This window comes from Balaenoptera ricei, chromosome 9 (assembly GCF_028023285.1).
Source record: "Balaenoptera ricei isolate mBalRic1 chromosome 9, mBalRic1.hap2, whole genome shotgun sequence".
In the NCBI taxonomy this organism is placed as follows: domain Eukaryota; kingdom Metazoa; phylum Chordata; class Mammalia; order Artiodactyla; family Balaenopteridae; genus Balaenoptera; species Balaenoptera ricei.
The window spans coordinates 91738872-91752818 of NC_082647.1; the positions used below are offsets into that span (position 1 = coordinate 91738872).

The following is a 13947-nucleotide window of genomic DNA, read 5'->3' on the forward strand; positions in this document are numbered from 1 at the left end:
GGTTGGACTCTCCTCTGGCTTCGGATTTGGGCAGAGGGGGGAGGGGGGCGTGTTTCTGAGGAGGAGTTGGATGGAAAAGCCAGCTGGTTACAACTCAGGCTCGGTCAGCTCCAACCTGGTTTAATGAGGCTCAGCTGAAGGCTGTGATGGGCAATTGCAGAACTCTCTCACTGTCTTTGCCGGAAAGAAAATTATGGTCCGGAAGGAGGGAAGGGGGAGGTAAAAGTTTCTTGGGAAGAGGACAACTTTAGCTCGAATAAAGTAGTGTATCTTTGTTTTCCACGTGGGATTGCATACGTTTTGTAGCTCACATTCGCATCTCGTGTGTGGCATGTATGTATATGTGCACATTCACATCAATCTAAAGGTTTCTTGTTGGTGATACATTGTTTGTCCTGCCTCATCGATGGAATTGAGCTGTCATTGCCTGCATTTTGAACAACCACTTAATCTTACTGTATGATCAACTGTCAAGAAACACTCTTGGGATATGAAACACTCTTAGGGAGCTATTCTCTATAAACCAGTTTTAAAAGTAAGCCAGTGAAAAATGAAATCTCAGTCAAAATTTCTTAACTGTAAATTGCCGTACAAAAAGAGTTTTCATTGGGGATTCTTGAGTATTAGTACCTGATGACTTGAGATAGGCTAATGTGAACATTGACTTGTAGGTCAACATAGCTCCATACTGAATGAAACTGAAGAATATGAGTTTGGTAGGAAGGCAAATAGAGTATCTTACTATTTTTCAAGATGACATACCAGAGGCTCAAATATAGGCGTTCATGTTAACATATTTGATGTCATGGTACTATCTTGTAGCAATAGATATAAATGTAAGGTTTTGGTTTTGAGTCCAAAAATCTACTTTACAATTGATGACCATGGTTTTTTTGGCAACAAGGTTGGTATTTGTAGTGGAAAGTGGCTGAAAACCTTAAGGCATTGTTAAGTTGGACTAATGATAATATCCTAATGAGGGAGGTGATTGTCCTATTATAGTTTATAATTATTACCACATTTTAATGTACTCATTCTGAGCACTTCATTTTGAGATGGACCTTCCCAAACTGTAACTCTAGCAGCAAGAAAAGAAAAGAAAGAAAGGGAGATTGTTGGGTATTGTCAATCTATTCTATAAAATCCAGTGGAAAGACTTGGAAAAGTGAAAGCATGAAAGCTGTCATTAAATATTGAAAAGCTATCAAGTAAGAAAAGGAATTCTGACTATCCTGTGATAGTCTATAGGGTCAAACTAAGATGAATCTATGAAAATGTTTAAAGGATGAAGCATCTTTACTTTATTAAGAAGATTCAAATAGAGCTTTAAAAAAAAAATCTGTGGACTATATTGTGAACTCATGAGCCCCCATCATTGTGAGTGTTTATGAAGAGGCCAATGACCACATGCCATGGATTCTTACGTAAGATGGGTACCTGGACTAGATCTCATTTATATCCTTCCGTGATTTGATCCAAGGTAGTCTCTGATACTCAACTTCTGTGTTAGATTTTATTTGGAAGATTACTGTGTTTAGAACTCATGGCATATACACATATAACGTGATATATTTAGGGAAAATTTCTTTTCATTCTGTATTAACCTTCAGTTCTGGGCTTCACTGGGCCATTGATGATTGATGTTCATAATGATGTTCACAGAACCCCCACAGGGATCTGATTAACCTCCTGAATCACTAACCAAGGAGCAAAAATAATTGCTTCTTTTAGCTTTTGTGGAAAATATAATCCTCTTTTATATTCTTCTGTGTATGGTGATTCATATACTATTCCCTTGTTGAAATCTTTCTTTCCCTTGTCAAATAATAATAGGTTTACTTTATCATTGTAAGCAAAGTGAAAATTTCAGAACTGTAGATACAGTGCCTGTGTGTCTTGGGTTTCACTATAGATTTCACTTGCTGGAAAAATATTTAGAAACCCTTGGCTCAGTAGTTTTATTTCTAGAGAGCCAGTAAACTAGCATAACTGAAAAACTTAAACATGGCTTATTTAGCAGTTGTATTTTTAAAATATTAATGAGATAGTTGATTTTCAAGTATTCAAGCATTGGGTATTATACAGAAACTACATATATAATCAGGTAAACTAAGGCAGATTTTGCAAAGGAAAGAAGTTTGAATAACAAGAATATTGATTGAAAAGTGCACCAGATAAAATTGCATTGTTTAATCACTTTTTATTTATGTGTTTGGCTAATTTTATATTACAGTTGTTATAAGATTAAATTATCATAATTTTAAAAGAAGGTGAACTACCAGAATTTTAAGACACACTAGGCAAATAGATGTAGTTTTTCTACATTGTATAAATGTTTTTAAAGCCATTTTTGAAAGCCATTTAATTAAATTCAGGGGATTTCTTTTTTAATTTAAGCTGCATTTAATCCACACAGTGATGAGTCACATATGAAAAATATCCTTTATTGTCACATCCTATTATTATTTATAAACTATGGCTTTTTAGTTTATAATAATAAACTTTCCTCACCAAACTATTTAATCTAAATTAGCACTTCTGTTCTATGATCTCATTAATGCAGTGGACGCAATTGAAGGAAGTTTCTTGAGTGATTTTGAGATCTGTGCTGAAGAGCTAAAGGTTTTTTTTTTTCTTTTCTTTTAAAATCTGCACTGAAGTTCACAGCAGCCAGTTACATAGACCATTGTGTCCTACATTCCTTGCTACTGCATCTAAAACCACATGGGGACCTACATAGCCTGAACTTATTTTCCCATTTAGGATCTCACGATGGAAAATAAAAGACAAAAAGTTTTATAAGTCTTCCGATGTAGGAGAAGGGCCAAGTAAAGCCTTTGAAATTCAGTTCTAGAGAAGATGTACATTGCTCTCCCTCCTATTGCTCCTTTCAAAGATGCCTTCAAAGGAAAGAAGATCCAAATTTATTGAGTCATGCTTTCTTTTTGACTGACTTCAAGGTAGTATCATAGAGTTAAACCTCTATGCTTCCTTTATTTGAAAAGCTGAAAACAAATTGTGCCAAATTTTCTCCAAGATTGATTTTCCTCCATAGAAATTTATGTATGTGAATTTTATTGAATTGTTTAAACAATTTGATCAGTTAATTTTTTAGGATAAACTATCTTTAATGTTTTGGAACAAGGTTAATGAGACACTTATCTTTGGGCATAATTTATGGGGGATGCTACTTTAGTTTTTCAGTATATTTTTTAATGTATGTAATTTAGGTAGTATGACCTTGAATGCTAAATATGACTGTTTGCTTTTTGTATGTGTTTGTTTTGAATGAGAGTAATCTTGGGGTGAAATCACAGCTAATGTATTTAAGTTCCACCATTTCTGCTCTTAACATTTATACGGTGCAATCTTTTGCCATATTTCTTATGCTCACTTTTCTTTTTAGTTGCTTGAAATTCACACATTCACATTCATAATGAGCAAAAAGTTTTCACATTTGACAACCCTGACTGCTTGTAGTTTAAACAATGGCTTTCAAATGCATAGCAGTCCCTGGCTGAATCATTTCCCTCAAGAGTTGTGATAGTGTAGCCATTAAATGTAGTCTCCCAAGTAGCCTGTCTGGGTTTAAATCCTGAGTATGCCACTTAGTATTGGCTATATAAACAAGTTGTCTAGCCTGGGGTAGTAATAGTATCTTGAGAATATTAAATAGGTTATGTATTTAAATGATGTAGTGTCTGGCAGATAATAAGCATTATGTAAGTGTTAGTAAATGTTATTCCAAGCATACTGGTCATTTTGAGCTAGTGTCATGAACTGTTTTTAACTTTCAAGATATTTTACACTTAATTGAAGACTAACTGAAAAATAGAAAATGATTGACTAGTTAATACCATGAGTAATTTGCAAGTAGTAGTCTTCTTTGAAAAGCATTAATATGAAGAGTAATGCCATTAAGTGGAATGGAACATGTTTTCACGTTTTAAAAATAACTCTCACTGATACCACCTTTATGTGTAAAGATCTGTTTTATATTTATTTTATACTCTAGCCATAATTTTTCCCCAGTTATTTATTTCCTTTGTACCCATATCTCTTCTCCTAAACAGTTGGTGAATATATTGAATCATTTACTCTAGGCTTGACAAGCACAGAAATCCTATTAGAATTCACTAATTTAACCTTAGGAATTTATTTATACTTCTTGCATGTGACTATTAGATGCTAGTATCATGGGTTTTTTTTAATAATCATATTTTATTTATTTATTTTTGGCTACGTTGGGTCTTTGTTGCTGCGTGTGGGCTTTCTCTAGTTGCGGTAAGCAGGAGCTGCTTTTCCTTGCGGTGGCTTCTCTTGTTGCAGAACGTGAGCTCTAGGTGCACGGGCCTCAGTAGTTGTGGCACACAGGATCAGTAGTTGTGGCTCGCAGGCTCTAGAGCGCAGGTTCAGTAGTTGTGGCGCATGGGCTTAGTTGCTCCGCGGCATGTGGGATCTTCCCAGACCAGGGCTCAAACCCATGTCCCCTGAATTAGCAGGCGGATTCTTAACCACTGTGCCACCAGGGAAGTCCCAACTATTATCATGTTTTAAGGCAGAACTTTTCTTAGCTAGAAATCAAGACCTCATAAAGAAGGGCAGTAACGAAACAGAATTAATTCCTAAGTGTTCACAGTCAACCATGTATAATAAAGAAAAATACATCAAAATTCAGCAAAAAGTTTACTTTGCATCTGTGAGCACGTCAGCAGCTCAATATGAGTAATTCTCTATATTAACACTTTAAAGATGAAGGAACCAACAGTGTATTTACCACCAGCCTCCCCCAGTGAGTTTAGCATTTCAGCTGACTTAGTCCCTTCTTAGAATTCAATAGGAACATTTACCTTGAAGGTCCAGTGCCCAATATTAATTTTTAAAAAAAATTTTTTAATTTAATTTAATTTATTTTTTTATACAGCAGGTTCTTACTAGTCATTAGTTTTGTACACATCAATGTATACATGTCAATCCCAATCGCCCAATTAATCCGATATTAATTTTTAAAAATCTTTCTAAACTACAATCTGGCTATTTATCGTGATAAGAAGCATGGAATAGGGTCTTACAACTTGCTTAGTATTGTGACTCTTTAATTATTTATTCCGTTCTAGTCTCAGCTCCCTCTCTTCTGTTTACAGAAAGGACTGATGTGATATTTCCTTTAATAAAAGTGAATTATAATTAATTTTGTATAGATAATTTAGTAATAGGTTGATAAGTACTGATTTTACATAGACTTATATAGGGATATGCATCTGCTTAAAACTGTTGTAAAATACTCATATTGTCATAGGAAGTTAATAATTGCTTCTATTATTACATTTCATTGACATGTTACTCTATTAAAAAAGACTCCATTTGGAGATTAATTTTTTTAAAACTTAAAAAAAAATTTGTTTAAAGTTTAATATACAGTGTTGTCTGCTTTGGATGGTCTAGAAGTAACAGAAAAAAGTTTCCTTTTTTGACAGCTGATTGAATATTAACTCAGATGCATCCAGTGCATCTATTTTCAAGGATCCAGTAGGTTAATGAGTGGATATTTTAAGTGAATAACTAGATTTGTTTCAATATTTAACGTATTTTATGGCTTGTTTTACCTTGGAAAACATTTCTCGCTGTAATTGTTACATGAATCCATGTCCGGCTTTGTGTTATTTTCAGTTATTTTGGTTTACTTAAAAAAAATTTCACTTTTATGGTAGTCATCATATATCCAATAATGGCCCCAAACAAATATATGACAGAAGAAAGAGTAAACCTTTATAGTGTGAAGTAAAAGATATTTTGAAGATACTGATTTTTCTAATGATAAAATTTGTGGATTAATTTTTTGAACCTTTTAACTGCCTTTAGTGAAACTCGTGCATATGAAATCAGAATTTTTTCTATAAATAGCCATGGGTTTAATTAAGTGACTGTGAAATGAAATAGGAAGAAGCAAACTTGTTTAACAAAAAGTGTATATTTTATTTATCTATTTTTCATATTACATTGTGTTTAAAGAAGTTTCTTAAAACATGAGTTCCCCAAATGTTACAGTGACTTATTTATATTGCCATGGATTACAGGTAGCGTAGGGGCTGTTTGCACTTTACATTGCACTTGAAAGATCATAGAGAATGTCTCAGTAAAAATGTTAAATGCAAAAACCAATTATATGTATTTTTAACACTTGTTTATCATTTTATAGGTGAGCAATGGTGCTTATCCTAGTATTTTGTATCACTGTGCATAGGAAGGTACATACTTAGCTGGAATATATATTAATTCAAGGATAAAAAAGTGCTGTAGAAACCCACAGATTAACCTAGCAACATATCCTAAGCTTGTCAAAATCTGATTAGCTGGATTGCAAGCACGAGCAAGTTTCAGAGATATGAAATGTCCAGTGTTGCATCTGTGAAGCATTCTGATCAGTCCACAGTTGAACCCAGTTTGCCTTTCTTTGCAGTCTGTGCTATAAGGATGTTAAAGCAACTCTTTACTAGACAAAGTTTCTTCAAAAAATAACAAGCATTAATAGAGACAATATTTTACTGTAATTATTACTGTGATAAATATCACTACATCATACTACAATATGTAGGTGTATCAAAGTAGCATGCTGTACACCTTAAGCTTACACAATGTTACATGTCAAGTTTATTCAATCAAAAAAATAACAAGCATTTAGGCCTAAAGGGTCACAGAAATCTCCCCAAAATTGTGGCTTATTTCCAAAAGCACCCTGAACATGAATAACTGTAATCTTGCCTTTCTGGCAAGTCAGGTACTTAGTGGATGGCCATTTTGTTAGGACTGGGGCTTTAGACGGAAGTTGATTCCTCTATGGAAAAGCAGGAATATTATCAAAGATGCTCTTACCCATCTGCAGTTAAAATACTACAACCTTCCTTCTTAGTATTTCTTCTGAAACATTATCTGTAACATTATCTCCTTTTCCTCTTTGGTTGGAAGTACCTTTTCTTTCCTTTTCTTAAGTTCAGTGTGGCAGAGTCACTCTAGTGAATAGCAGATTTGTTCTGTTCTGCTTCTTTGTATACATGGAACACACACACACTTTTGAAACACTAAGGTTCAATGCTAGTTTTTTTTTTTTTTTAATTTATTTTTTGGCCACGCTGCACAGCATGTAGGATCCTAGTTCCCTGACCGGGAATTGAAACCTGCGCCCCCTGCAGTGGAAGCACGGAGTCTCAACCCCTGGATGTCTAGGGAAGTCCCTCAATGCCAGTATTTAAATCAATAGTCCCGGAAAGGCATTTATGCATGTGAGGATACAGTCTCACTTTAGTCAGAGTTACATAAAATTATTCCATGTGTGACAAATCTAGCTGAAAAGCTTACATAGGTACCCATAAGTTTCCAACTGTGAGTGGTATTTTTCTTTTTTTAATTAATTAATTAATTAATTAATTTTAATTTTGGCTGTGTTGGGTCTTCGTTTTTGTGCGAGGGCTTTCTCCAGTTGCGGCGAGTGGGGGCCACTCTTCATCGCGGTGCGCGGGCCTCTCACTGTCGAGGCCTCTCTTGTTGCGGAGCACAGGCTCCAGACGCGCAGGCTCAGTAGTTGTGGCTCACGGGCTTAGTTGCTCCGTGACATGTGGGATCTTCCCAGACCAGGGCTCGAACCCGTGTCCCCTGTATGGGCAGGCAGACTCCCAACCACTGCGCCACCAGGGAAGCCCTGTGAGTGGTATTTTTAACCCTTATTAGTTATGATAACGGGAGACCTAAAGACAGTGAAATCAAGGGCCCAGATGATTTCTGTATTTCATATATATTAGTTGTTAAGAAATGATAATAAGAATTTGATAGTTTGGATTTTAGTTACTTTTATTTACATCACCAAGTGGCTGGTGGGCTACAAATGCCTAGGATAATGTCCTAATGTTAATGTAACAAAGGAAGGGGCAGAGATAAGGGGCATGCTTATTCATGAACTTGATAACATATTGACAGAGTAGTTTAAATTGCACTGGTTTAGTTGTCTCAGAGTAAAATAAGAGGACTGGATCCAACATGCTATGAATATGTGATATATCACAATTCTGAAGAAGTAATCATTTAAAAATAAGTTAAATGATGCCTAACTTATAAGTGTTTAGCTAAAATACAGGTACTAGTGTTGCTTTACTGAGAATTTGAAAATGTCAGGAAAAACTAAGCTTAATTAACATGGGTCCTAAGAGGTTTTATTATGAAGTGGAGAATATGATAATTCGAATTACATTGATGTTTTAATTTAAAGCCATTTTCCTATGTCCAATTAATTTGCTTTGGAGTGTCTATATATGAATTTATAAAGTACATATATACCGTAAACTTTACTAAGAATTATTTAAAACTTATATCTTTGATAGCCCTAACAGTATGCTAACTTACTACTGTGAATCAAGAAAATATCCTTTTATATTCTCACCCCAAGTCTCCCTTTTAAAATTAATTGGAAATTCTTCCTTGTCTAATGTGAAGAGTATCATGACACCCTTTATCCTTGGAGAAATTGACCCTTTTAGCATTGAATAAGGAGGTGCTTTGCTTCCACTGAATATGCTTTCAGACAGACTTTAGAAAGTCACAAAGTTATTAGAGACATTGTTGGTTGTCTACCTGGAATGCATTTTTTCTTTTCCCCCTCCCTTCATTCCTTACTGAACAGAACGCCAGTTTTGTTCAAGTATCCACACGCTGATGTGATGCTATGCCATGTGTTTCATATTATGTCAGCCTTATCCCAAGGGAATGAACTTAGACTAGTCTAAACCAAGCATGGTAATTCCATCTCTTTGCCAATGATTGTTTTAGGAAATGGCTTATAACCGAGCTCTAAGTAATGAACAGTAAAGTGAAGCCCCTTGGGGACTTTCTGAGAAACTTGTTAGTACTTAAAATAAGATCTAGGACAGGTCTATTCATTTTTCAGTCTATGGAAGTTGCTGTACATGGAGGTGATACCTGGGGCAACTGTAGCCATTTTGTGATCATGAGGAGAGTGGCCAAAGGTGGAGAATGGCAGAACTGAGTGATATAAAGTTACTGGCTCCTTGATGGTCTGCTAAAATAATGAGCCCAAACTAGTCCTCTCTTAGGACTTCTTGTTATTGAGCTAACAGTACACAAGATATTTTAAGCCATTTGGGTTGGGTTTTCTGTTATTTTGAGGCCAAAATCTTTTGATTGATATAACTGTAAAATGGTATAAAAATAAGTATTTTATTCCTGTTTTATTGTTTTGGGGAGCACTGGTGAATATCCTTCAAAAACAGAAATCTATTTGAAGAATAAACCAAGATGTATTTTCCTGGAACATAAGCTCAGTCAAATTCTAGGTATGTCTCTATTATCTCATTCAGTTTTGCTCTGGTTGGACCTCTGTTTTAAATTCCAGAAGATTGTGAGCATTCAGAAGTAAAATGTGTGGGAACACAAATTTATTTTAACATTATCCAAAGCAGAACATAATCAAGAAAGCAAACCAGCTACAAAAATATACCCACCAATGCGTGCCAGAAATATTTTGAAATATTTTTGGAATTATGTAGTGTTTACAAATGTCTATGCCATTGATCCAGGAGTGTATAATTATAAACTGACTCATCAAAAATGTTCCAACACCATTCTTCCAGAGCTAGAATTCATCTAGTTATTATTCAATGAACATTTATTGGTAACCTATTCTCTATCTGGCATTGAACTAGAGACCGGTGATAAAAAGATGAATAAGGCTTCATTAAGACATCGTCTACATCCTCAAGTAGTCCATCCTGTGGTATGTCTATGTGATCTGAGTTAAAAATCATTAAGGAGAAGGTTCTTTCATTACATAATGGATAGCATCCATTATGTAATCAGAATAAAAGGTAAGAAAAAACATTTTGGAGAAGAAATATGGGTTAGGAGTTCTTAGTATTCTACAATATGGATTACAGTTCAAGTAGTTACATGAACTCTGTATATATTTTAATGTTGTGCTTATGTTCTAGGCACTGTGCTAGATAGTGATTGTAGTAAGGTGTGTAAATCTTGATCCTGTGCCAGGAATTTCACAGTGCAGTATATAGTTAAGAGCATGGAACTTTGGAGACAGACAGATGTGGATTCCAGTCACAGCTCTACTCCCATGCTAGCTGTGAATTGAACAAGTTATTTCACATCTCTATACATCAGTTCCATCCTTTGTAAAACAAGTATCATTACACACCTACTTTACAAAGATGTTATGAGGAATAAATGTTATAATGCCTATAGGATGCTTAGCTTAAGGCCTGGAGTACAGTATAGGCTCAATACTATATATATAATGTATATGTATATATTTCACACACATATATATTGTTTGATGTTATAATTATCATATATACTGTATGTTAATATTCAATTTGATTTAACAATTACTATAAATAAAAATTTTGAATGGAATAAATATTTGAGAAGATCTATGCCTAGCAGAAGGGTACCTGGTCTCTCCTGAGGTTTCAAGTAACAGTTCATGGAGAAGAGAATACTTCAGTAGGAAATCAGGTGAGGAGGGTAGGAGGACCCTTCTAGAGAAAAGGGCAAGGAGGCATTGATATTGAGAGTTTCTAGGAATGTGATAAACAAGAGTTTCTAAGTACTAAAGTCTGGAATTTAATATAGACAGTAGTAATAAATGAGCTAGGGCAGTTAGATTGGGCTAAGCTATCATATAGAACTGAATGGTGAACCACTGAGTATTACTGCTTTATTATTATTAACATCGTCATTAATGACAAACATTTGTGCGGTGCTTATTATATGTCAGGTAGTGTTCTAAATACTTTAAGTACATGTTAATTGATTTTACCTCTACAAGGTAGGTACTATCATGAACTCCATTGCAGATAAGAAAATGAGCCCAGAGAGATGAAGAAACTTGCCCAAAGCCACATAATAATGAACAGAGCCAGGATTTAACCTAGGTACTATCTTAACCAGTATGCTAGCTTGCCGCTCTGTGTTAGAAAGGTTTTAAGAACAGGATTAAGAAGGTCATGTTTGTGCATTGTTTTCCCAGTGAGGGCAACTGTAGGCAACATTTCATGGAACACATGTAGGCAATGAAGAGACCTAATTAAAGGAGGTTGAAGAAAGAGGCAGGAAGACCATTCAGGAGGCTATAGATTTACCCAGAGGAGAGGTTTTGAGGTCTTGAACTATAATAATGAGGGTAGGAATGGGAAAGAGAGGACTGAGGCAAGAAAACTGTGGATGGTAAAATTGTCAGTACACGTGATTGTATGGGGACAAAGAGAAAGAAAGGAGTCTTGCTGACTTTCTGGTTTCTTTTAGGTGGTGCCAATCATTATAGAGACTGGCGGCAAGGTGTAGATTTGGGGAGAAGGTAATTCCATTTGGGATATATTTAATATGAGATGTGCAGAAAGAATTCAAGTGGTAGACATCTGAATATCCCATGTCTGAAATTCAGAAGAGTGAGTGGGACTGAATGTGTAAATTAGTGAATATGAGATTATCCAATGAGAGAAAATAAAGGCAAAAAGAACAAGGAAACACTGTGGCATCTACTTTTCAGAAGTCAGGGGATCCCAGGAAGGAAACTAAGACTGTTATCAGGACAGTCTTAACACTGAGTGAGTGGTCAGCACCACTGAACACAGCAAAAATGGTTAGAAAGATGATGTCTGTAACATTTCCATTGCATTTGGCAAAAATGGAGGTCACCTTTGTTTGGCGTCATTTCAGTGGAGTGGGTGGTGCAGAAGAGTTCATGTCACAGGTTTGAAGAGTGAATACGAAGTAAGAAAATGGAAATAGCACGTGCATCCCACTCCTTCAAGAAGTCTGTTTAGTGGGAAAGGTAATGGACAGTTATCTATCTAGGAGATGCATGTTAAAAGAGATAGAGGTGTTTGTGTGTGTGTGTTATGATGGAAGAGACTTGAGCTTGAATTTCTGTATTTGTCACATAAATACATGTTTTTCATCAATAAAAATATTTTAGCAAATTAAGATCCTTTGATTAATTGAATAAATAATTATTTATTATACTTCTGTTTTGTGTCATGCTAAAGCTAGGTCCCGGCATTAAAATAGTAACGGTCAGACCCTACCTTCCAAGACTACAGAGTAGAAGGAGAAGCAATCACATACAAAGCTAACCTTAAAACACTGAGTTTTAGTGTAATGGTACAGAAATAAACATACTGCTTTTAGAGCACAAAGGAGGGAAAGGAAGAAGCAGAGGAATATAATGTAAGGAGTGTGGATCCTGGAGTAAGAGGACTTAATTGGATTCCAGTCCCAAGTTCATTGCTATCATGTCCTTATGGGGCTATTAACTTTCTTTGAGCCTCAGTCGCCTCATATGTTATAGAATGGTTGTTAGAATCCAAGAAGGTAATGCCTATGGAAATGTTTTCTAAAACTTTAGTGTAGCTTAGTTGGAAATGTTATTACTTAAGAGATGGAAGATCACTGAGGGTGTGTGTATGTGTGGGGGGGTGCTTCACAGCATAAGGGATCTTTGAAATGGGCTCTAATGCATGAGTGGGAGGTGGGGAGGTGTAGAAAGCAGAGAGGAGAGCATGACCAAAGGTGGCAGAGGGTGAAAATGACCCTCCTATAGAGAGAACTAAATACAGATCAGTGAGGCTAGTGAAAGGGGTAGCTAAGTAATCTTGATATCAACTGAGGATTTTTCCAGAAAGGAAACTTAGAATCATATCAGGGAAGGTATTAAATGAAAACCTAAAGAGTTTGGACATTATTCTCTAGGTGAGTAAAGCCACTGAAGGTATCTGAACAAGGGAAAAGCATAATCAAAGTGATTGGGGTTTTTGGTTTTTGTTTTTTGAGTCGTGGGGGCAGGTAGGAAATGTGGTGTGAGGTATGTATTGAGAGGAGAAGAAAGTGAGAGCAAGGCCTAAGGTCTGGAATCAGCGGTGGGAATGGAAGGACATGAACTGGAGACATATTATAGAGGCAGGATGGAAAAGGATGTATATCCAAGTGATTGGGAAGTAGTGGTGAAGAGGAGGCAGGAGTCAAAGATAACTGCCCTGGGGGTGGGTGTTCAGAGTAGATGAAGATGCCATTAACTACAGATGTTAAAATTTAATCTACAGGAGAAGTGGCTTCGGGCTGTTTTAGAAATCGAAAATTGCTGTCTTGGACAACTGTGGAAGAAGCAGCATGCTATTTTCAGCATATTTGACTCTTAGTGAATGAGTAATATGATTATATTCACCAGATATTTATCACTGGTTTTACTTAAAACAATTTAGACTAGGCCTTGGAGTTAGAGACAGTGAGTTAAAAGAATAAAGTTATAAAATGACCTATTTTTCATTTTTAACAGATTTTCTTATTTCATGTTGCTTCAATTGAAACAGTGAGTGGAAAAAAATGAGTGCCTGGGAATATAATATGTTTGAGGTTCCTGGCAGATGGCACGTTTCTGATGTTCAACAGTTGTTGGTCACATACATCTAGAGCTCACAAAATTGCTGGAGCTGCAGATTAGAGAGTTGAGTTATGCTCTTTTTATGATGGTAGCTGTAGCCCTTCAGGGAGCTATGGTCCCTTTATAAGAGCATTGAGAGTGAAAGGAGGCCAAGAATGGGAATTTGAGGGATGCCTGTATTTAACAGGCCTGTGTATATAATCTTCTTTGCTTAGTACTTCTAACTTAGAGGGTGGGTGTCGGGGATAGGGGGGAACATAAATCTGTAATAATGTACAAACCACTTTTTAAATTTGGTTCTTTATAATATGTATCGTATAGGATACATTTATCATATAAGGATTTTTAATGTTAATGTATCACTGTTAAGCACTAAAGTTAATGTTTCTAGCAAGTCATATACAAACAATAATAGTGGGAACTCTGTCTTCAACAGTGCTGCCTTTATCCGCTGTATGTTTTTAGTTTTAATTCAGAGATCACAGAAGTAA

General features: G+C 35.7%; 1 protein-coding gene across 10 annotated transcripts in view; it reads left to right on the plus strand.

Moving 5' to 3' along the window:
• MAGI2 (membrane associated guanylate kinase, WW and PDZ domain containing 2) overlaps positions 1–13947 on the plus strand; it is a 1337104-nt gene that overhangs the window by 1620 nt on the left and 1321537 nt on the right. The window lies entirely within an intron of this gene.